This window comes from Drosophila subpulchrella, unplaced genomic scaffold (assembly GCF_014743375.2).
Source record: "Drosophila subpulchrella strain 33 F10 #4 breed RU33 unplaced genomic scaffold, RU_Dsub_v1.1 Primary Assembly Seq391, whole genome shotgun sequence".
Classification (NCBI taxonomy): domain Eukaryota; kingdom Metazoa; phylum Arthropoda; class Insecta; order Diptera; family Drosophilidae; genus Drosophila; species Drosophila subpulchrella.
The window spans coordinates 210,001-236,317 of record NW_023665613.1 but is presented as its reverse complement, the minus strand read 5'-3'; the positions used below and the strand labels follow the sequence as shown (position 1 = coordinate 236,317).

The 26,317-nt window shown below is 39.2% G+C and overlaps 3 non-coding genes and 1 pseudogene across 3 annotated transcripts; all 4 read right to left on the bottom strand.

Annotated features, from left to right (window-relative positions):
* Positions 1-3,355: 3,355 nt before the first annotated feature.
* LOC119562044 lies at positions 3,356-7,326 on the bottom strand. The gene has a single exon (XR_005221634.1). It is a non-coding gene; the product is annotated as a large subunit ribosomal RNA (ribosomal RNA).
* Positions 7,327-7,727: 401 nt separating this feature from the next.
* Positions 7,728-7,906, bottom strand: LOC119562072. Its single transcript, XR_005221648.1, has one exon. It is a non-coding gene; the product is annotated as a 5.8S ribosomal RNA (ribosomal RNA).
* A 659-nt stretch (positions 7,907-8,565) lies between these two features.
* LOC119562111 lies at positions 8,566-10,560 on the bottom strand. The gene has a single exon (XR_005221684.1). It is a non-coding gene; the product is annotated as a small subunit ribosomal RNA (ribosomal RNA).
* Positions 10,561-17,146: 6,586 nt separating this feature from the next.
* Positions 17,147-26,317, bottom strand: part of LOC119562061 — a 9,471-nt pseudogene continuing 300 nt past the window's right edge.

Sequence of the window (26,317 nt, the reverse complement as noted above, 5' to 3'; positions counted from 1 at the left end):
TTACCCCACGCACTATTGCGTGCCTGTTTACAGTACTAGTGCCAGCTATCACTAGGTTTATATATCGTGTTTCAGTGATATATGGGTAAATTCTACCATTTATTCTTATGTATATGGCATTTCTATGCCATATTTATACAATCCATTCATATCTTAATGTATATTTATTATATTATACATTATTATGCCTTATAGGTATTATACCTATAAGCCATATCCATACGATTCATTCACTAGTGCCGCCCCTCACTAGGTTTATAATTGTTATATCATTGATATACAATTTATTTCTATATATATGGCATTTATATGCCATATCCATACAATGCATTCACATTTCAATGTATATTTACTTGTTATACATTATTATGCCTTATAGGTATTATACCTATAAGCCATATCCATACGATTCACTTATATAAATATATGTATATTTTTCTATACATAATTTTTTTTTACTTTTGTATGGTTTTCTATGCATATCCATAGTTTATATGGATATGCTTGGCGTTCTATATAGTATTGACAAATTCATATGCATAACATAAGTTTTGACCAATACGAGGAGGGGCCCGCCAACGACCACCTCCCTATAGTAGTTTTTTACCCCACGCACTATTGCGTGCCTGTTTACAGTACTAGTGCCAGCTATCACTAGGTTTATATATCGTGTTTCAGTGATATATGGGTAAATTCTACCATTTATTCTTATGTATATGGCATTTCTATGCCATATTTATACAATCCATTCATATCTTAATGTATATTTATTATATTATACATTATTATGCCTTATAGGTATTATACCTATAAGCCATATCCATACGATTCATTCACTAGTGCCGCCCCTCACTAGGTTTATAATTGTTATATCATTGATATACAATTTATTTCTATATATATGGCATTTATATGCCATATCCATACAATGCATTCACATTTCAATGTATATTTACTTGTTATACATTATTATGCCTTATAGGTATTATACCTATAAGCCATATCCATACGATTCACTTATATAAATATATGTATATTTTTCTATACATAATTTTTTTTTACTTTTGTATGGATTTCTATGCATATCCATAGTTTATATGGATATGCTTGGCGTTCTATATAGTATTGACAAATTCATATGCATAACATAAGTTTTGACCAATACGAGGAGGGGCCCGCCAACGACCACCTCCCTATAGTAGTTTTTTACCCCACGCACTATTGCGTGCCTGTTTACAGTACTAGTGCCAGCTATCACTAGGTTTATATATCGTGTTTCAGTGATATATGGGTAAATTCTACCATTTATTCTTATGTATATGGCATTTCTATGCCATATTTATACAATCCATTCATATCTTAATGTATATTTATTATATTATACATTATTATGCCTTATAGGTATTATACCTATAAGCCATATCCATACGATTCATTCACTAGTGCCGCCCCTCACTAGGTTTATAATTGTTATATCATTGATATACAATTTATTTCTATATATATGGCATTTATATGCCATATCCATACAATGCATTCACATTTCAATGTATATTTACTTGTTATACATTATTATGCCTTATAGGTATTATACCTATAAGCCATATCCATACGATTCACTTATATAAATATATGTATATTTTTCTATACATAATTTTTTTTTACTTTTGTATGGATTTCTATGCATATCCATAGTTTATATGGATATGCTTGGCGTTCTATATAGTATTGACAAATTCATATGCATAACATAAGTTTTGACCAATACGAGGAGGGGCCCGCCAACGACCACCTCCCTATAGTAGTTTTTTACCCCACGCACTATTGCGTGCATGTTTACAGTACTAGTGCCAGCTATCATTAGGTTTATATATCGTGTTTCAGTGATATATGGGTAAATTCTACCATTTATTCTTATGTATGTATATGGCATTTCTATGCCATATTTATATAATTCATTCATATCTTAATTTATATTTATTATATTATACATTATTATGCCTTATAGGTATTATACCTATAAGCCATATCCATACGATTCATATACTAGTGCAGCCCCTCACTAGGTTTATATATCTCATTTTAATTATATATTGGTAAATTCTATTATTTATTCTTGTGTATATGGCACTTATATGCCGCCATATCTATAAAAATGCATTTATATTTCAATGTATATTTTCTATATTATACATTATTATGCCTTAAAAAGTTATTATACCTACCATAAGGCGATATCCATACGATTCATTTATATAAAAGATATATGTATAATTTTCTATACATAATTTTTTTTTATGAATATATGGGTTTCCTAAGCATATCCATATAATACATTTAGTTTTATATGGATTAGATTGGTCTTCTTTATTGTATTGCCAAACTCATATTGATAAAATAAGTTTTGAACAATAAGAGGATCAGCCGCCAACCAACCAACCACTGCTACCATTGGAGGAACATATACTTACTTTTTATATGTCCTCTTACTTGAATGGTCCTCTCTTTACTTGAAAATTTCATTACCATAGGAATCTATTTATACATGGAATATGATTTCCACTACTTTTTCGCGTCACTAATAATTAATATGACGATACAGACTTGCTACCATAACATAAGTCTTGAACAATAATAGGAGCAGCCGCCAACCAACCACCAACCAACCAACCACTGCTACCATTGATAGTAATTTTATATGTCCTCTTTAGTTGAATTTCAATACCATAGGAATATTTATACATGGAATATGTTTTGCCACTACTTTTTCGCGTCACTAATAATATGACGATACAGTCTTGCTACCATAACATAAGTTTTGAACAATAAGAGGAGCAGACACACCAACCAACCAACCGCGCTGCTACCATTATATATACTTATATTTATATAAGTCCTCTTTACTTGAATGGCCTCTTTACTTGAATTTCAATACCATAGGAATATTTATTTATACATGGAATATGTTTTGCCACTACTTTTTCGCGTCACTAATAATATGACGATATAGACTTGCTACCATAACATAAGTTTTGAACAATAAGAGGAGCAGACACCAACCAACCAACCGCTGCTACCATTGAATGAACCATATATACAAACTTTTATATATGTCCTCTTTACTTGAATTTTAATACCATAGGAATATTTATACATGGAATATGTTTGCCACTTTATCATCGCGTCACTAATAAGATGACGATACATTTTGTTTGTTCAATATTTACTTATATATTGATGTTTCCAATTTAGGTCTTTTATATTTCTTCTTCCCTACCTTACACACCACAAACAAAGTGGCGTGCGATGCTGCAAGCAAGCATAATGATTATGCCCGCTTGCAACATCTTTATTATCGAATCATCAAGCAAAGGATAAGCTTCAGTGGATCGCAGTATGGCAGCTGCTCAACCACTTACAACACCTTGCCTGTTACAAAAGTCGTTTACAATTGATTCTAGGCTTTGTCATTGTATTAAATAATGCTTTTATATGTAACTAGCGCGGCATCAGGTGATCAAAGATCCTCCCAATTTACTATGTTACAAATTACATTGGCATCACATCCATTGTCGTTTATAAAGTAAATTATAAACTTTAAATGGTTTAGAAGCCATACAATGCAAATTGCCCCTTATTTATCATTGCAGTCCAGCACGGATACGACCTTAGAGGCGTTCAGGCATAATCCAACGGACGTAGCGTCATACCACTGTTCGCTCGAACAAGTATTGTGCCATTGGTCCGTACCTGCGGTTCCTCTCGTACTACGCAGGAATGCTGTCGCAACAACGTTTTGTCATTAGTAGGGTAAAACTAACCTGTCTCACGACGGTCTAAACCCAGCTCACGTTCCCTTGCATGGGTGAACAATCCAACGCTTGGTGAATTTTGCTTCACAATGATAGGAAGAGCCGACATCGAAGGATCAAAAAGCGACGTCGCTATGAACGCTTGGCCGCCACAAGCCAGTTATCCCTATGGTAACTTTTCTGACACCTCTTGTTAAAAACTCTTTAAACCAAAAGGATCGATAGGCCGAGCTTTTGCTGTCCCTGTGTGTACTGAACACCGAGATCAAGTCAGCATTTGCCCTTTTGCTCTATGTGTGGTTTCTGTCCGCACTGAGCTGGCCTTGGGACACCTCCGTTATTATTTGAGAGATGTACCGCCCCAGTCAAACTCCCTACCTGGCAATGTCCTTGAATTGGATCATACCTGAGTAATTGGAGTTATACCAAATTTTCAAATCAAAAATACATAAATGCACCGTTTTATTAAAGAATTTGTTTGCGATTATATAACAAACTCGTGATACTTTGATCAAGAAGCTTGCATCAAAACCCAATACCATAAGATATAATAAATATATCCGTATAATGGCTAGGAAATGATACACGTTCCATTTAATCAAGTAAGTAAGGAAACAATAAGAGTAGTGGTATTTCATTGGCGATACCAAACCGAAGTCTAATATCTCCCACTTATTCTACACCTCTTATGTCTCCTTACACTGCCAGATTAGAGTCAAGCTCAAAAGGGTCTTCTTTCCCCGCTAATTATTCCAAGCCCGTTCCCTTGGCTGTGGTTTCGCTAGATAGTAGATAGGGACAGTAGGAATCTCGTTAATCCATTCATGCGCGTCACTAATTAGATGACGAGGCATTTGGCTACCTTAAGAGAGTCATAGTTACTCCCGCCGTTGACCCGCGCTTACTTGAATTTCTTCACTTTGACATTCAGAGCACTGGGCAGAAATCACATTGTGTCAACACCCGCTAGGGCCATCACAATGCTTTGTTTTAATTAGACAGTCGGATTCCCCAAGTCCGTGCCAGTTCTGAATTGATTGTTAATTGATAATCGTTATAATTAATAAGAACTAATTGGTTTAACCCAATTAGTATTCTTAAAAATTTTAGCAAGAAAGTTCCACAATTGGCTACGTAACTAAACTATCCGGGGAACAAGTGACCAACATAAATGCCAGACACTCTATTTACCCAGAACGAGCACATAAACCATGTTATTGTTTCCCAATCAAGCCCGACTATCTCAATCTTCAGAGCCAATCCTTATCCCGAAGTTACGGATCTAATTTGCCGACTTCCCTTACCTACATTATTCTATCGACTAGAGACTCTTCACCTTGGAGACCAGCTGCGGATATTGGTACGGCCTGTTGAGAAGTTTGCGTGTCCCCACCATAAATTTTCAAGGTCCGAGGAGAAAATATCGACACAACAGTATATGTCATGCTCTTCTAGCCCATCTACCATATCTCTCTGCGAAAGACTTCCATGGTAGTACGGCTATAAAACAGAAAAGAAAACTCTTCCGATATCTCTCGACGGCTTCTTTATGGTCGTTCCTGTTGCCAGGATGAGCACGAGGCCCATATTTAATAACAAACGGATACTCAACAGGTTACGGAATTGGAACCGTATTCCCTTTCGTTCAAAATTATTCAAGTATATTAATTAGCTTGATTTATATAATATAATTATATTTGTATGGCATTTGTGTTTTACTTGAAAATTTTCGGCTTTCGCCTTGAACTTAGGACCGACTAACTCGTGATCAACCACTGTTCACACGAAACCCTTCTCCACTTCAGTCCTCCAAGGTCTCATTCGATTATTTGCTACTACCACCAAGATCTGTACCAATGGCAGCTCCATGCAGGCTTACGCCAAACACTTCTACGCATACCATTGTACCTTCCTACTCACTAAAGTTTCAAAATTTATATCACAAGTAATATAAATCATCTACTTTAGCGGTAATGTATAGGTATACAACTTAAGCGCCATCCATTTTAAGGGCTAGTTGCTTCGGCAGGTGAGTTGTTACACACTCCTTAGCGGATTTCGACTTCCATGATCACCGTCCTGCTGTTTTAAGCAACCAACGCCTTTCATGGTATCTGCATGAGTTGTTAATTTGGGCACCGTAACATTACGTTTGGTTCATCCCACAGCGCCAGTTCTGCTTACCAAAAGTGGCCCACTGGGCACATTATATCATAACCTTGAACTTCATATCAAGAAAGTTAAGGTTCTTACCCATTTAAAGTTTGAGAATAGGTTAAGATCGTTTCGACCCTAAGGCCTCTAATCATTCGCTTTACCAGATAAGATTATTTTATATAACATTAAAATGCACCAGCTATCCTGAGGGAAACTTCGGAAGGAACCAGCTACTAGATGGTTCGATTGGTCTTTCGCCCCTATACTCAATTCTGACAATCGATTTGCACGTCAGAACTGTTTCGGTCTTCCATCAGGGTTTCCCCTGACTTCAACCTGATCAAGTATAGTTCACCATCTTTCGGGTCACAGCATATATGCTCAAGGTACGTTCCAGTTAGAGGCATAAATAATATAAATATCATTATACATAACTATATAGAACGCCCCGGGATTGTGTTAATTAGCTATAAATAGTTAAAAAACTAATCCCATTATTAGTCAAGTTAATTACGCTATTAGGTTTATATCCCAATAACTTGCACATATGTTAGACTCCTTGGTCCGTGTTTCAAGACGGGTCCCGAAGGTATCCTGAATCTTTCGCATTGTTAATCATACAAGTGCATATAATAAACACAAAAATCAATGATAATTATGCCATTATATAATTCCGAAAAATTAACGCACTGTATTCATATAAATCTATCAGCACTTTATCAAATTAATAACATTTATTCTGTGTTAAAATGCAAGCAAATTAATTTGAATAAACTATAAGTTATATTTTATGATAAATTTTGTATGCTAATAGATTACAATGTCCTTATATGGAAAAAATGCACACTATTATCATAATATTGTTTAAATATTACAATTTTAATGATGAATTTTCCATAACGGATATTCAGGTTCATCGGGCTTAACCTCTAAGCAGTTTCACGTACTGTTTAACTCTCTATTCAGAGTTCTTTTCAACTTTCCCTCACGGTACTTGTTTACTATCGGTCTCATGGTTATATTTAGTTTTAGATGGAGTTTACCACCCACTTAGTGCTGCACTATCAAGCAACACGACTCTTTGGAAACATCATCTAGTAATCATTAACGTTATACGGGCCTGGCACCCTCTATGGGTAAATGGCCTCATTTAAGAAGGACTTAAATCGTTAATTTCTCATACTAGAATATTGACGCTCCATACACTGCATCTCACATTTGCCATATAGACAAAGTGACTTAGTGCTGAACTGATTTCTTTTCGCTCGCCGCTACTAAGAAAATCCTGGTTAGTTTCTTTTCCTCCCCTAATTAATATGCTTAAATTCAGGGGGTAGTCCCATATGAGTTGAGGTTGTGTATAACTTTTTTTGCAATTAATTCTTTATATATAATGATAAAACATTTTATTAAATTCGTTATATATTTTATATATTTGTATGGCATTTGTTTGGTCTAACGAATCAACGAAGAATAATAATATTGTCAACGGCTTTCTATTTACTAATCTTTAATAAGAGACAATTCTAGATAAATTTTTTATGCTAGACATTTCTCAGTATTATTTGATTGAAAAAGAAAATATTTCTCTTCGTTTTTCACATTCAAATTATTTACTAATGTGAGATAATGTTTTTCATATATTTGTTAATATTATGAATAATATAATAATTAAATTATTATTATCCAATAATATACCATATGCTTATAAAATTTCATTATAAAATTTATATAAACAACTTAATTAGCATAGTCTTACAACCCTCAACCATATGTAGTCCAAGCAGCACTATAAAATTAATTAAAGTACATAACAGCATGGACTGCGATATGCGTTCAAAATGTCGATGTTCATGTGTCCTGCAGTTCACACGATGACGCACAGTTTGCTGCGTTCTTCATCGACCCATGAGCCGAGTGATCCACCGCTTAGAGTTTTATATATTGGTTTGGTAATTTTGTCATATATGTTTTTATTGAAAGAAATTAAAAATACACCATTTTACTGGCATATATCAATTCCTTCAATAAATTGATTTTTATACCTAAAACGAATGCTGCGAAATGTCTTAGTTTCATATAACCAATAATATATCAAGTATTTTTTAAATGGCATTTACGGTATTAATACTTTTTTTTAGCGATATATATTGAAATTTATATAAAACATTAACCTGTAATAATCAGGTACAACATTGTACATTTTAGGTTGTTGCATTATCCAATGTATGCGCATAACTGAGATGAACAATACATATCGCAACGCGTGTATATTATGGTCCATATACACACAGTGTTTTATTAATTAATTGCATTTAATATACAATATAATAATAATATTAAATAAATTTAATAATTTCGATTTGCTTGTTCGAATTTGTTATTTGTTTGCTTTTGCTTATTTATTTATCTCTTATTTAATGCAATAATATATTTATTATTACAATTATTATTTCGATTTGCTTGTTCGAAATTTTATATTTGATCTATAAAAGATCATATTTTTGGCAATTTATATTTTATTTGTATTACTATAATATATTATATTATTATAATAAAAACAAATTTTTTTATTAACGGTAAGGATATTAAACAATAATGATCCTTCCGCAGGTTCACCTACGGAAACCTTGTTACGACTTTTACTTCCTCTAAATAATCAAGTTCGGTCAACTTTTGCGAAACAACCGTAACACACAAGGCGTCACAGTGATCACGTCCGGAGACCTCACTAAATAATTCAATCGGTAGTAGCGACGGGCGGTGTGTACAAAGGGCAGGGACGTAATCAATGCGAGTTAATGACTCACACTTACTGGGAATTCCAAGTTCATGTGAACAGTTTCAGTTCACAATCCCAAGCATGAAAGTGGTTCAGCGGTTTACCCGGACCTCTCGGTCTAGGAAATACACGTTGATACTTTCATTGTAGCGCGCGTGCAGCCCAGGACATCTAAGGGCATCACAGACCTGTTATTGCTCAATCTCATTATTGCTAGACGCAATTTGTCCATTTAAGAAGCTAGTGTCCTTATAATGGGACAAACCAACAGGTACGGCTCCACTTATATAAACACATTCAAACACAATAAACATTTTACTGCCACCATGAATGAAGGCTATATAAGCTTCAACACCATAATCCTGAAGATATCTATTTAATATATTTGAGTCTCGTTCGTTATCGGAATTAACCAGACAAATCACTCCACGAACTAAGAACGGCCATGCACCACCACCCATAGATTCGAGAAAGAGCTATCAATCTGTCTTACACACTTATGTTCGGACCTGGTAAGTTTTCCCGTGTTGAGTCAAATTAAGCCGCAGGCTCCACTCCTGGTGGTGCCCTTCCGTCAATTCCTTTAAGTTTCAGCTTTGCAACCATACTTCCCCCGGAGCCCAAAAGCTTTGGTTTCCCGGGAAGCGACTGAGAGAGCCATAAAAGTAGCTACACCCAATTGCTAGCTGGCATCGTTTATGGTTAGAACTAGGGCGGTATCTGATCGCCTTCGAACCTCTAACTTTCGTTCTTGATTAATGAAAACATCTTTGGCAAATGCTTTCGCTTAAGTTAGTCTTACGACGGTCCAAGAATTTCACCTCTCGCGTCGTAATACTAATGCCCCCAAACTGCTTCTATTAATCATTACCTCTTGATCTGAAAACCAATGAAAGCAGAACAGAGGTCTTATTTCATTATCCCATGCACAGAATATTCAGGCATTTGAAGCCTGCTTTAAGCACTCTAATTTGTTCAAAGTAATTGTACCGGCCCACAATAACACTCGTTTAAGAGCACTAATGCAGGTTTTTAAATAGGAGGAACATATGAAAAAATACAAGTATCTAAGCACATGTAAGAACTCCACCGGTAATACGCTTACATACATAAAGGTATAGTACTAACCACAATTGTAAGTTGTACTACCCGTATGAAGCACAAGTTCAACTACGAACGTTTTAACCGCAACAACTTTAATATACGCTATTGGAGCTGGAATTACCGCGGCTGCTGGCACCAGACTTGCCCTCCAATTGGTCCTTGTTAAAGGATTTAAAGTGTACTCATTCCAATTACAGGGCCTCGGATATGAGTCCTGTATTGTTATTTTTCGTCACTACCTCCCCGAGCTGGGAGTGGGTAATTTACGCGCCTGCTGCCTTCCTTAGATGTGGTAGCCGTTTCTCAGGCTCCCTCTCCGGAATCGAACCCTGATTCCCCGTTACCCGTTGCAACCATGGTAGTCCTAGATACTACCATCAAAAGTTGATAGGGCAGACATTTGAAAGATCTGTCGTCGGTACAAGACCATACGATCTGCATGTTATCTAGAGTTCAACCAATATAACGATCTTGCGATCGCTTGGTTTTAGCCTAATAAAAGCACATGTCCCATAAGGTTCATGTTTTAATTGCATGTATTAGCTCTAGAATTACCACAGTTATCCAAGTAACTGTTAACGATCTAAGGAACCATAACTGATATAATGAGCCTTTTGCGGTTTCACTTTTAATTCGTGTGTACTTAGACATGCATGGCTTAATCTTTGAGACAAGCATATAACTACTGGCAGGATCAACCAGAATAATGTTTTTATTCATATTTCATTCATATTTTTGAATAGAAATTAGCAATATAAATTTTATAGATTGTTTTCTATCGAATACGGCCATTTTTATATAGCATTCGTATACGTTTGTTGTTTTCACAATATATACTTGTTCCGCCACTAATAATAACAAGTTTTTTAATTATTGATGTTAAAAACACAATATTTTTTTTCGTAATACGTAATAATTTTCTTTATATTTGCATATTTCATTCTAAAATATCTTTTTTGTTCGACATACGTCATTATTGTATCCACACATGTACAATTTTTGTTTAACCAATATAAAATATTGAATTAAATCATTTGTATTTTGATGATAAATTTAAAATTTATCTGTATATATTCATATAAGACTCTTTGGTAATATATAATATAAAACCGAGCGCATATATGATATGTACGTTAGAAAAAATAATATATATATATATTATTTTCTTTTAATATAGGGACACCTCTTTTAATTTATCCCCGCAGGGAATTATCACATAACTCAGTATGTGATAATGGCAGACCAATATACATATATATCAAGATTATCAATACAAAATATATATCATTATTAGCCTGCCTCAATTGTAATTATTTATTTGGATTAACGATAAAGTTCGGAAACAATTTGTTATTCTATGTATAATAGAAACCTTGGCCTTTGTTTCAACATTATTATCTTTGGGCTTAAAATATTAACCGTGGAGCCAAGTCTCATATTCATAAATGAATAAAGAAACAAATTTGACGGATTAATATCTTCTCTACCGACAGACAGTATTTTGTCACGTCAATAGTAGATGGCCGGCCCATTGACCATCCTATAGTAGTTTTTGGACCCAATATCTTTAATTCGGGTATTTTCAATTGTCTTTGCCAATCAACCGTTTGGTACTCTCTCATATAATAAGAGAATACACATATAATTCCATTATATGGATATATCTTCATTATTTTATTTGCTACATCACCCTATAATAGTTTTTGAACCCGTCAACTTCAATTCGGGTATTTTCAATTGTCTTTGCCAACCATTTATATGGTATTCTCTATTATAATAAGAGAATACTAGTGTATATCCATTATATGGATATATCATCTTCATATTATTTGCTACACCACCCTATAGTAGTTTTTGAACCCATCATCTGCAATTCGGGTATTTTCAATTGTCTTTGCCAACCAACTATACGGTATTCTCTCTTATAATAAGAGAATACAAGTATATTTTCATTATATGGATATAATGCCATTTATTTTTCAATATCCATATAATTCATTTAGTTTTGTATGTACAAAACAAGTTTTCTTTATAGTATTGACAAAATCATATGTTTACGCATAACATAAGTTTTGACCAATACGAGGAGGGGCCCGCCAACGACCACCTCCCTATAGTAGTTTTTTACCCCACGCACTACTGCGTGCCTGTTTACAGTACTAGTGCCAGCTATCACTAGGTTTATATATCATGTTTCAGTGATATATGGGTAAATTCTACCATTTATTCTTATGTATATGGCATTTCTATGCCATATTTATACAATCCATTCATATCTTAATGTATATTTATTATATTATACATTATTATGCCTTATAGGTATTATACCTATAAGCCATATCCATACGATTCATTCACTAGTGCCGCCCCTCACTAGGTTTATAATTGTTATATCATTGATATACAATTTATTTCTATATATATGGCATTTATATGCCATATCCATACAATGCATTCACATTTCAATGTATATTTACTTGTTATACATTATTATGCCTTATAGGTATTATACCTATAAGCCATATCCATACGATTCACTTATATAAATATATGTATATTTTTCTATACATAATTTTTTTTTATTTTTGTATGGATTTCTATGCATATCCATAGTTTATATGGATATGCTTGGCGTTCTATATAGTATTGACAAATTCATATGCATAACATAAGTTTTGACCAATACGAGGAGGGGCCCGCCAACGACCACCTCCCTATAGTAGTTTTTTACCCCACGCACTATTGCGTGCCTGTTTACAGTACTAGTGCCAGCTATCACTAGGTTTATATATCGTGTTTCAGTGATATATGGGTAAATTCTACCATTTATTCTTATGTATATGGCATTTCTATGCCATATTTATACAATCCATTCATATCTTAATGTATATTTATTATATTATACATTATTATGCCTTATAGGTATTATACCTATAAGCCATATCCATACGATTCATTCACTAGTGCCGCCCCTCACTAGGTTTATAATTGTTATATCATTGATATACAATTTATTTCTATATATATGGCATTTATATGCCATATCCATACAATGCATTCACATTTCAATGTATATTTACTTGTTATACATTATTATGCCTTATAGGTATTATACCTATAAGCCATATCCATACGATTCACTTATATAAATATATGTATATTTTTTTCTATACATAATTTTTTTTTACTTTTGTATGGATTTCTATGCATATCCATAGTTTATATGGATATGCTTGGCGTTCTATATAGTATTGACAAATTCATATGCATAACATAAGTTTTGACCAATACGAGGAGGGGCCCGCCAACGACCACCTCCCTATAGTAGTTTTTTACCCCACGCACTATTGCGTGCCTGTTTACAGTACTAGTGCCAGCTATCACTAGGTTTATATATCGTGTTTCAGTGATATATGGGTAAATTCTACCATTTATTCTTATGTATATGGCATTTCTATGCCATATTTATACAATCCATTCATATCTTAATGTATATTTATTATATTATACATTATTATGCCTTATAGGTATTATACCTATAAGCCATATCCATACGATTCATTCACTAGTGCCGCCCCTCACTAGGTTTATAATTGTTATATCATTGATATACAATTTATTTCTATATATATGGCATTTATATGCCATATCCATACAATGCATTCACATTTCAATGTATATTTACTTGTTATACATTATTATGCCTTATAGGTATTATACCTATAAGCCATATCCATACGATTCACTTATATAAATATATGTATATTTTTCTATACATAATTTTTTTTTACTTTTGTATGGTTTTCTATGCATATCCATAGTTTATATGGATATGCTTGGCGTTCTATTATAGTATTGACAAATTCATATGCATAACATAAGTTTTGACCAATACGAGGAGGGGCCCGCCAACGACCACCTCCCTATAGTAGTTTTTTACCCCACGCACTATTGCGTGCCTGTTTACAGTACTAGTGCCAGCTATCACTAGGTTTATATATCGTGTTTCAGTGATATATGGGTAAATTCTACCATTTATTCTTATGTATATGGCATTTCTATGCCATATTTATACAATCCATTCATATCTTAATGTATATTTATTATATTATACATTATTATGCCTTATAGGTATTATACCTATAAGCCATATCCATACGATTCATTCACTAGTGCCGCCCCTCACTAGGTTTATAATTGTTATATCATTGATATACAATTTATTTCTATATATATGGCATTTATATGCCATATCCATACAATGCATTCACATTTCAATGTATATTTACTTGTTATACATTATTATGCCTTATAGGTATTATACCTATAAGCCATATCCATACGATTCACTTATATAAATATATGTATATTTTTCTATACATAATTTTTTTTTACTTTTGTATGGTTTTCTATGCATATCCATAGTTTATATGGATATGCTTGGCGTTCTATATAGTATTGACAAATTCATATGCATAACATAAGTTTTGACCAATACGAGGAGGGGCCCGCCAACGACCACCTCCCTATAGTAGTTTTTTACCCCACGCACTATTGCGTGCCTGTTTACAGTACTAGTGCCAGCTATCACTAGGTTTATATATCGTGTTTCAGTGATATATGGGTAAATTCTACCATTTATTCTTATGTATATGGCATTTCTATGCCATATTTATACAATCCATTCATATCTTAATGTATATTTATTATATTATACATTATTATGCCTTATAGGTATTATACCTATAAGCCATATCCATACGATTCATTCACTAGTGCCGCCCCTCACTAGGTTTATAATTGTTATATCATTGATATACAATTTATTTCTATATATATGGCATTTATATGCCATATCCATACAATGCATTCACATTTCAATGTATATTTACTTGTTATACATTATTATGCCTTATAGGTATTATACCTATAAGCCATATCCATACGATTCACTTATATAAATATATGTATATTTTTCTATACATAATTTTTTTTTACTTTTGTATGGATTTCTATGCATATCCATAGTTTATATGGATATGCTTGGCGTTCTATATAGTATTGACAAATTCATATGCATAACATAAGTTTTGACCAATACGAGGAGGGGCCCGCCAACGACCACCTCCCTATAGTAGTTTTTTACCCCACGCACTATTGCGTGCCTGTTTACAGTACTAGTGCCAGCTATCACTAGGTTTATATATCGTGTTTCAGTGATATATGGGTAAATTCTACCATTTATTCTTATGTATATGGCATTTCTATGCCATATTTATACAATCCATTCATATCTTAATGTATATTTATTATATTATACATTATTATGCCTTATAGGTATTATACCTATAAGCCATATCCATACGATTCATTCACTAGTGCCGCCCCTCACTAGGTTTATAATTGTTATATCATTGATATACAATTTATTTCTATATATATGGCATTTATATGCCATATCCATACAATGCATTCACATTTCAATGTATATTTACTTGTTATACATTATTATGCCTTATAGGTATTATACCTATAAGCCATATCCATACGATTCACTTATATAAATATATGTATATTTTTCTATACATAATTTTTTTTTACTTTTGTATGGATTTCTATGCATATCCATAGTTTATATGGATATGCTTGGCGTTCTATATAGTATTGACAAATTCATATGCATAACATAAGTTTTGACCAATACGAGGAGGGGCCCGCCAACGACCACCTCCCTATAGTAGTTTTTTACCCCACGCACTATTGCGTGCATGTTTACAGTACTAGTGCCAGCTATCATTAGGTTTATATATCGTGTTTCAGTGATATATGGGTAAATTCTACCATTTATTCTTATGTATGTATATGGCATTTCTATGCCATATTTATATAATTCATTCATATCTTAATTTATATTTATTATATTATACATTATTATGCCTTATAGGTATTATACCTATAAGCCATATCCATACGATTCATATACTAGTGCAGCCCCTCACTAGGTTTATATATCTCATTTTAATTATATATTGGTAAATTCTATTATTTATTCTTGTGTATATGGCACTTATATGCCGCCATATCTATAAAAATGCATTTATATTTCAATGTATATTTTCTATATTATACATTATTATGCCTTAAAAAGTTATTATACCTACCATAAGGCGATATCCATACGATTCATTTATATAAAAGATATATGTATAATTTTCTATACATAATTTTTTTTTATGAATATATGGGTTTCCTAAGCATATCCATATAATACATTTAGTTTTATATGGATTAGATTGGTCTTCTTTATTGTATTGCCAAACTCATATTGATAAAATAAGTTTTGAACAATAAGAGGATCAGCCGCCAACCAACCAACCACTGCTACCATTGGAGGAACATATACTTACTTTTTATATGTCCTCTTACTTGAATGGTCCTCTCTTTACTTGAAAATTTCATTACCATAGGAATCTATTTATACATGGAATATGATTTCCACTACTTTTTCGCGTCACTAATAATTAATATGACGATACAGACTTGCTACCATAACATAAGTCTTGAACAATAATAGGAGCAGCCGCCAACCAACCACCAACCAACCAACCACTGCTACCATTGATAGTAATTTTATATGTCCTCTTTAGTTGAATTTCAATACCATAGGAATATTTATACATGGAATATGTTTTGCCACTACTTTTTCGCGTCACTAATAATATGACGATACAGTCTTGCTACCATAACATAAGTTTTGAACAATAAGAGGAGCAGACACACCAACCAACCAACCGCGCTGCTACCATTATATATACTTATATTTATATAAGTCCTCTTTACTTGAATGGCCTCTTTACTTGAATTTCAATACCATAGGAATATTTATTTATACATGGAATATGTTTTGCCACTACTTTTTCGCGTCACTAATAATATGACGATATAGACTTGCTACCATAACATAAGTTTTGAACAATAAGAGGAGCAGACACCAACCAACCAACCGCTGCTACCATTGAATGAACCATATATACAAACTTTTATATATGTCCTCTTTACTTGAATTTTAATACCATAGGAATATTTATACATGGAATATGTTTGCCACTTTATCATCGCGTCACTAATAAGATGACGATACATTTTGTTTGTTCAATATTTACTTATATATTGATGTTTCCAATTTAGGTCTTTTATATTTCTTCTTCCCTACCTTACACACCACAAACAAAGTGGCGTGCGATGCTGCAAGCAAGCATAATGATTATGCCCGCTTGCAACATCTTTATTATCGAATCATCAAGCAAAGGATAAGCTTCAGTGGATCGCAGTATGGCAGCTGCTCAACCACTTACAACACCTTGCCTGTTACAAAAGTCGTTTACAATTGATTCTAGGCTTTGTCATTGTATTAAATAATGCTTTTATATGTAACTAGCGCGGCATCAGGTGATCAAAGATCCTCCCAATTTACTATGTTACAAATTACATTGGCATCACATCCATTGTCGTTTATAAAGTAAATTATAAACTTTAAATGGTTTAGAAGCCATACAATGCAAATTGCCCCTTATTTATCATTGCAGTCCAGCACGGATACGACCTTAGAGGCGTTCAGGCATAATCCAACGGACGTAGCGTCATACCACTGTTCGCTCGAACAAGTATTGTGCCATTGGTCCGTACCTGCGGTTCCTCTCGTACTACGCAGGAATGCTGTCGCAACAACGTTTTGTCATTAGTAGGGTAAAACTAACCTGTCTCACGACGGTCTAAACCCAGCTCACGTTCCCTTGCATGGGTGAACAATCCAACGCTTGGTGAATTTTGCTTCACAATGATAGGAAGAGCCGACATCGAAGGATCAAAAAGCGACGTCGCTATGAACGCTTGGCCGCCACAAGCCAGTTATCCCTATGGTAACTTTTCTGACACCTCTTGTTAAAAACTCTTTAAACCAAAAGGATCGATAGGCCGAGCTTTTGCTGTCCCTGTGTGTACTGAACACCGAGATCAAGTCAGCATTTGCCCTTTTGCTCTATGTGTGGTTTCTGTCCGCACTGAGCTGGCCTTGGGACACCTCCGTTATTATTTGAGAGATGTACCGCCCCAGTCAAACTCCCTACCTGGCAATGTCCTTGAATTGGATCATACCTGAGTAATTGGAGTTATACCAAATTTTCAAATCAAAAATACATAAATGCACCGTTTTATTAAAGAATTTGTTTGCGATTATATAACAAACTCGTGATACTTTGATCAAGAAGCTTGCATCAAAACCCAATACCATAAGATATAATAAATATATCCGTATAATGGCTAGGAAATGATACACGTTCCATTTAATCAAGTAAGTAAGGAAACAATAAGAGTAGTGGTATTTCATTGGCGATACCAAACCGAAGTCTAATATCTCCCACTTATTCTACACCTCTTATGTCTCCTTACACTGCCAGATTAGAGTCAAGCTCAAAAGGGTCTTCTTTCCCCGCTAATTATTCCAAGCCCGTTCCCTTGGCTGTGGTTTCGCTAGATAGTAGATAGGGACAGGTGTGTCTCGGATCCCTCCGAACTTGTTTTACGTGGCGTGTTCCACAATGAAGGGATTACAACCACGGCATTCTAATATACCCACAAGTGAGTATATAATGCACGGGTCTAGGTTAAGCGCCAGACCAACGCCCCGGACTAGAAGCTATAGCTATGTACATAGCATCCACCCCAGTAGCAATTCGAGTACTTACTTGTCGGGCAAGCACTCCCCCTTGCGTAGGGGCGAGATCTATCTAAAATCTCTACTGTTCTGTGGGTCACAGCACCCGAGTTGTATAACGCAACATCCACGTCGAGCCCGAGGACTCTACCCGCGATATAGGTGTCAACCACAGCCACCACGATACTCCCACAAGGGGGCCAACCTCAATGAGCAGCCTTGGAGCTGCTCAACCCGTGGTACCGAAATTACAGGCTCGGTGAGCCTCACCCCTTCAGCTCCGACAAGCTCGGATGGGGCAACCATTGCCATATTAGTCGCCTCCTACGACAAGCTATGGCAGGCTGTGGCAGTATTCTTCGCCGCTACCACACGGCAAAAGAGGTGTGGGACTAACGTCCCGGCGCCTGTGGTTCCTCCCTCGTCGCATCCATCCTTCGCCTCGAGAAGGCAGCATCGGCAAAAACTCCTAGGAGACGCATCCGTTCTGGGGTCTCGACTACTCCCGCGACGATCCATCTTCCCTGGTCTCGAACGACTCCAAGGGCATCCAGGTCCCGCAAATCGTTGTACAGGCGGCATTCACACAGTATGTGGCGCCAGTCCTCTCTTGCCACGCCACATGAGCATGCGGTCGTGGTGCTGAGGGTCCTGCCTTTGCAGAAATGCGTTCATCGACCCGTGTCCTGTCAGCAAGAATCCGGCTTTGAGGGTAAAGACAAAGTCTTTCCTCTTGTAGACGAACGCTGCCTCTGGGAAAAACTCGCGAGTCACGGAGCCGTGTTCCGCGCGATCCCATCTGAGTTGCCACTCATTTAGCAGACGTTCGTCTAGCAGCGCCATCTTAGCTTTCCAGTCCAACACGGACAGGTCCTGTCCGTGGAGCCAGTCGCTCTCATCCAGGGGGACATCCTTCCTCAGCTTGAACTTCACGGCGATCCTGTGAGCATCCAGATCCATTGGAGGAGCACCAGCAAGCACCTGCAGTGCCACCGTGGACACTGTGCGGCATACCGGTAGGCATCCTAAAAGGATGGACCTCTGGCACGAGGTGAGGAGTTTAAGGGACTTGCCCCTACTCGCCGCCTTGTACCAGACCGAGGCACCAAAGAGTGCACAGGGGACCATGAGTCCGCTGTAAATCGTCCTCTTAGCACGGGAGCTGAGCCCCCAATCGACTCGAAGCACCCGCGCTAGTCCTCCGGCAACTCCAGCCAGCCGATCTCTGAGAGCAGAGATATGCGGGAGAAAACTCAACCGCTCGCCGACTAAGATGCCAAGGTACCGGCATTTGGTGACGTAAGGCAGGCTTGCTCCAGCAAACCGTACCGTCGGTCTCCTCGTGCGTGAAAGCTGTCCTTTCAGCAACATTATTGCCGTCTTGCTGGTTGACACACTCACTCCAACCTCAGCTCCCCAGGCTCCCACGATGTCCATCAACTGCTCGCCCTTCCGCTCCAGATCGGCACGGGAATTCCCGTCGACGAAAAGCAGAAGATCATCTGCAAACGCGCTCAGAGCACAATGTGGCTCCAAGCGCTGAAGCAGCACATCCATCAGTAAATTCCAAATAAATGGACCACTGACGGACCCTTGCGGGCAGCCCCGTGTAACCGCAACTGTGGCTGCTTCATACCTGCTGATGATGCTTGCGCTACGGCCGGAAAAATAGCTTTTCCACAAGTCGATTTCTCGACAGCCTACGTCGACAAGCCGATCCAGCACCGCACTCCACTCCACGTTGTCGAAGGCTCCCTTGAAATCGACAAAGATTCCAAGGACCCTCCTCTCGCGACTGTTGGCGACGGTGTTTTTGGCGTGCATCCACGCATCCTCCACGCAGCGTCCAGGCCTGAATCCGAATTGCCATCTGCAGCCATCCGGTAGCACATCCTTCAGCCGATTCACCATGATTCCCTCAAGCGCCTTTCCGAACACTGGCAAAAGGCATATGCCGCGATAAGAGGCAGGATCGCTCCTGTCCTTATCTGGCCCCTTTACCAGCGGTATCACTCTCGGGTGCTTCCACTCGGCCGGAAAGTATCCTTCCGAGATGCACCGAGAGTACAGCTTCGTCAGGTGCTGAGGGATGGCACGCCATACCTCCTTGACAATACCGCCCGTGATGCCATCCATACCCGGCGATCGCCGGCTTCTCAGCCTCGCGACGCTGGTTGCCACCTCGAAGGCTTCGAGGATCGGTGGGGCACCAGGGGGTATGTCTTCTCGTGTCGTCGACTCCGCAACAGGGAAAAAGTTGCGGAGAAGCACACTTGCGCAGTCGTGCCAAGTTACGGAAAGCGCGCCGTTCGACCGGAGACATCCGAGATCGGCTGTCTTCTTCCGGCCTCGGCATATTCGGTATACGTGCCCCCATGGATCATCCTTGTGCCGTCCCACGAAGTCCCGCCAGTTTTGCTCCTTTGTCGTCAAGATAAGCTTCTTGTACTGGCCTGAGGCAAATCTCAGTCCAGCGGCAAGTTGCTCAGCATCGTCGGTGCCACTCCGGCGAGCTGCCTGCAGCCTACGCCTCAGTCTCCGGACCTCTTGGCGCTTGGTACTCAGCTCAGGATTCCACCATATTACGTTTCCCCTCGCTGCAGGTATCCTGCGCCCTATCACCCTGTCGCACACATCGTGTACGATGGAGCGAAGGGCAGACACATGGTCGTCCAACGGCGATTCCTCCAGTTCCTCGAGACTCTGTGCTGCACTCCTTAACTCTACACTGAATCTTCGCCAACTTGCATTGGAGAGCTTCCATTGCGGTACCGGAGCTAGGCTCTCAACGGTACTGCTCGGATCTGGAGTAACCTCAACAGTGATAATGTTGTGGTCACTCAGCTCCCAGAAGTCAACTCTCCAATCGTAGGTTGCCCATACTCGCGCCGCTTCGTTGGCGAAGGTCACGTCGATATCACTTCTAGAGCGGTGATTATCGAACGTGAACACCTGGCTGGCCGTATTCAGTACACTGGCACCGCTTGCGATTATCCACTCGTTCATGAGCTGTCCCCGTTCGCGGTTCAGGCGGTCTCCAGAGTTGTCTGGGGATTTGCTGAACCACATAGGGGAGACTGCGTTAGCATCAAGTCCGAGGATTGTCGGTGTTCTGCTAGCTAATAGCAGAACCGTATCCAGGTAGTCAGTGTAGGGCTCCAGAGCAGCTAGATGCTGGCAGTATACGGAGGCCAGAAAGATTGTGCCATATCTTCCTGTGACACTCACGCACACTCCGTAGTCCGTCGTCAAAGCCTCGATGGGCATGCAGATGGCAGATGGGTCGTCCACGATGATGGCAGCTTTCTTCCTCCTATCGGCGAATATCCTCATTCCTCCAGGCAGTCCAGTGAGTCGCTTGCCAGCGTCCACGTAGGGCTCCTGGACTAGTGCGAACAGGTGGCCAGCATCTCTCATCTGCTTGGCAAGCTCGATGACAGCGCAACGGCCTCGACCACAATTCGCTTGGATGAAGCTAAACATTATCAATGTCTAGCTTGCACCCTGGCTAGCAGCGCGCCGTATATCGGGCAGCCACCCGAAAGCATATAATGCCCCGAGGGCATACCCTTGTGACGGCAGTTGCGGCAGTCCACCGCATTTCTGCACTTCGCCGCGACGTGGTCGTTCTGTCCGCACTGGCGGCAGACCTGCTTCTCTCGGGCGTACCGACACTCATTGACCTTGTGGTCAAAGCCAAGGCATCGGTGGCACGCGTAGGTTCGCACCTGAGAGCGGCAGCGGTAGGAAAACCACTTAATGTATACTCTCCCGCCCTCGAGAACGGCCAGCGCCTGGTCGTCTACCTCCAGCGTCACATTGATTGTGGCACCGTCAGCAGCTGACCAGGGCTTGGTCGCCAGGACAACCGCCTTCTGGAACTCCTTGAGGCTCATCTCTTCGAAGTTCTTCTCCCTGAGCTCCATCATAAACTCGTCCGGTCCCACGGAGGTGTCCACATCCTGGACCGTAACACGCGGCTTCGCAGCGGTGTTCCTCGACACCTTCAGGCCCACCTCGGCGAACTTTGCGGAGGCGACGACCTTCGTCATCTCCGCCTGCGAAGGCGTGCGAATGATCGCGCCGCCCCGCTTCAGCTCACGCACCTCGTGTACTCGTACGCCCAGAGCGGGCGCTACCTCCTTGCGGATCTTCTCAGCGATTTGCCTGCCTGACAGGGCCGGGTCGTCGCACGCAACGACAGCCGACCATGTCTCCCGAATCTTCCGCGGTGCGGGTACGGGGGCAAGGGGGGCAACAGGGGCAGCAGGTGAGGCGACTAGGTGCGCGCCTCTAGCAGCGGTGGCTGCATATGAGGCGGCCGAGGCGACCGGTGTCTGCCTCTTCAAGCGATCCTCCAGCACTCCGATGCGGATCAGCAGGGCTCCGACGACCTCCTCGTAGCGGTTTGCCAACAACTGCGTCTTAATGCTCACGGTAGGGCTCGCTACGTGGGACATCCTCAGGATATCCGCACGGATGTCGCCCATCTCGGCAGCAACGGCTCCGTTTCCCCTCCATTCCCTGTCCGAGAAGGATTTCTCTATGCTGGCTGGCACGACGAAGGTCCCTCCATCAGCAGCGGCTGCGACTGTGGCAGCGTCGGCGGGGGCAGCGGCGGGGGCAGCGGCGGGGGCAGCGGCGGCGGCAGCGGCAGCGGCTGCGGCAGCGGCAGCGGCTGCGACTGCGGCAGCGTCAGCGGCGGGGGCAGCGGCGGGGGCAGCGGCAAAGGCGTCGGCAGGGGCAGCGGCGGTTGCATCCAGCGCCAACACTTTGCACCTCGAGGCCTCCCTCAGCGGCGCTTTGTTGCGCTTGCCTCTGGCGCGCCCTCTGCCCGAGCTGCTTCCACGGCTGCTCGCACTTTCGCTCCCGGACTCGTCGACCACCATTTTTGGTGGCGCCATCTGCCGGTTATCGGCCTTACTAAGTAAGCTCTTTGATATTCGAGACTTACCCCTTCCTATCAGCTGGTTCTCAAAAGCTCGGTCAGCTGATCAGCTGATCCAAGTTCAGCGGAGACACAAACCGCACAGCTGTGGGCGACAAAATGTGCCTAAATTAGGCAAACGCCTCTCTCGAGAGAGCGCCTCTCTCGCGACACACGTGTCTTAATGGAAAATTTCCAAAAAGAAAAACGCGAATATCGCCCGATTTCCGCAGAATTTCAAACGGAAAACACACGCACTGTGTTCGCAAGCACGAAACACGAATTTTCGCACTATTTTCAACAATGTACCTGTTGTTTTACTGCCTAAATGCACTTTACTCGCGGAGCGTACGGAAAAACACGTCTGTTCTCGCGAGCAACCAAACACCGACTGTGGTAGATAGGGACAGTAGGAATCTCGTTAATCCATTCATGCGCGTCACTAATTAGATGACGAGGCATTTGGCTACCTTAAGAGAGTCATAGTTACTCCCGCCGTTGACCCGCGCTTACTTGAATTTCTTCACTTTGACATTCAGAGCACTGGGCAGAAATCACATTGTGTCAACACCCGCTAGGGCCATCACAATGCTTTGTTTTAATTAGACAGTCGGATTCCCCAAGTCCGTGCCAGTTCTGAATTGATTGTTAATTGATAATCGTTATAATTAATAAGAACTAATTGGTTTAACCCAATTAGTATTCTTAAAAATTTTAGCAAGAAAGTTCCACAATTGGCTACGTAACTAAACTATCCGGGGAACAAGTGACCAACATAAATGCCAGACACTCTATTTACCCAGAACGAGCACATAAACCATGTTATTGTTTCCCAATCAAGCCCGACTATCTCAATCTTCAGAGCCAATCCTTATCCCGAAGTTACGGATCTAATTTGCCGACTTCCCTTACCTACATTATTCTATCGACTAGAGACTCTTCACCTTGGAGACCAGCTGCGGATATTGGTACGGCCTGTTGAGAAGTTTGCGTGTCCCCACCATAAATTTTCAAGGTCCGAGGAGAAAATATCGACACAACAGTATATGTCATGCTCTTCTAGCCCATCTACCATATCTCTCTGCGAAAGACTTCCATGGTAGTACGGCTATAAAACAGAAAAGAAAACTCTTCCGATATCTCTCGACGGCTTCTTTATGGTCGTTCCTGTTGCCAGGATGAGCACGAGGCCCATATTTAATAACAAACGGATACTCAACAGGTTACGGAATTGGAACCGTATTCCCTTTCGTTCAAAATTATTCAAGTATATTAATTAGCTTGATTTATATAATATAATTATATTTGTATGGCATTTGTGTTTTACTTGAAAATTTTCGGCTTTCGCCTTGAACTTAGGACCGACTAACTCGTGATCAACCACTGTTCACACGAAACCCTTCTCCACTTCAGTCCTCCAAGGTCTCATTCGATTATTTGCTACTACCACCAAGATCTGTACCAATGGCAGCTCCATGCAGGCTTACGCCAAACACTTCTACGCATACCATTGTACCTTCCTACTCACTAAAGTTTCAAAATTTATATCACAAGTAATATAAATCATCTACTTTAGCGGTAATGTATAGGTATACAACTTAAGCGCCATCCATTTTAAGGGCTAGTTGCTTCGGCAGGTGAGTTGTTACACACTCCTTAGCGGATTTCGACTTCCATGATCACCGTCCTGCTGTTTTAAGCAACCAACGCCTTTCATGGTATCTGCATGAGTTGTTAATTTGGGCACCGTAACATTACGTTTGGTTCATCCCACAGCGCCAGTTCTGCTTACCAAAAGTGGCCCACTGGGCACATTATATCATAACCTTGAACTTCATATCAAGAAAGTTAAGGTTCTTACCCATTTAAAGTTTGAGAATAGGTTAAGATCGTTTCGACCCTAAGGCCTCTAATCATTCGCTTTACCAGATAAGATTATTTTATATAACATTAAAATGCACCAGCTATCCTGAGGGAAACTTCGGAAGGAACCAGCTACTAGATGGTTCGATTGGTCTTTCGCCCCTATACTCAATTCTGACAATCGATTTGCACGTCAGAACTGTTTCGGTCTTCCATCAGGGTTTCCCCTGACTTCAACCTGATCAAGTATAGTTCACCATCTTTCGGGTCACAGCATATATGCTCAAGGTACGTTCCAGTTAGAGGCATAAATAATATAAATATCATTATACATAACTATATAGAACGCCCCGGGATTGTGTTAATTAGCTATAAATAGTTAAAAAACTAATCCCATTATTAGTCAAGTTAATTACGCTATTAGGTTTATATCCCAATAACTTGCACATATGTTAGACTCCTTGGTCCGTGTTTCAAGACGGGTCCCGAAGGTATCCTGAATCTTTCGCATTGTTAATCATACAAGTGCATATAATAAACACAAAAATCAATGATAATTATGCCATTATATAATTCCGAAAAATTAACGCACTGTATTCATATAAATCTATCAGCACTTTATCAAATTAATAACATTTATTCTGTGTTAAAATGCAAGCAAATTAATTTGAATAAACTATAAGTTATATTTTATGATAAATTTTGTATGCTAATAGATTACAATGTCCTTATATGGAAAAAATGCACACTATTATCATAATATTGTTTAAATATTACAATTTTAATGATGAATTTTCCATAACGGATATTCAGGTTCATCGGGCTTAACCTCTAAGCAGTTTCACGTACTGTTTAACTCTCTATTCAGAGTTCTTTTCAACTTTCCCTCACGGTACTTGTTTACTATCGGTCTCATGGTTATATTTAGTTTTAGATGGAGTTTACCACCCACTTAGTGC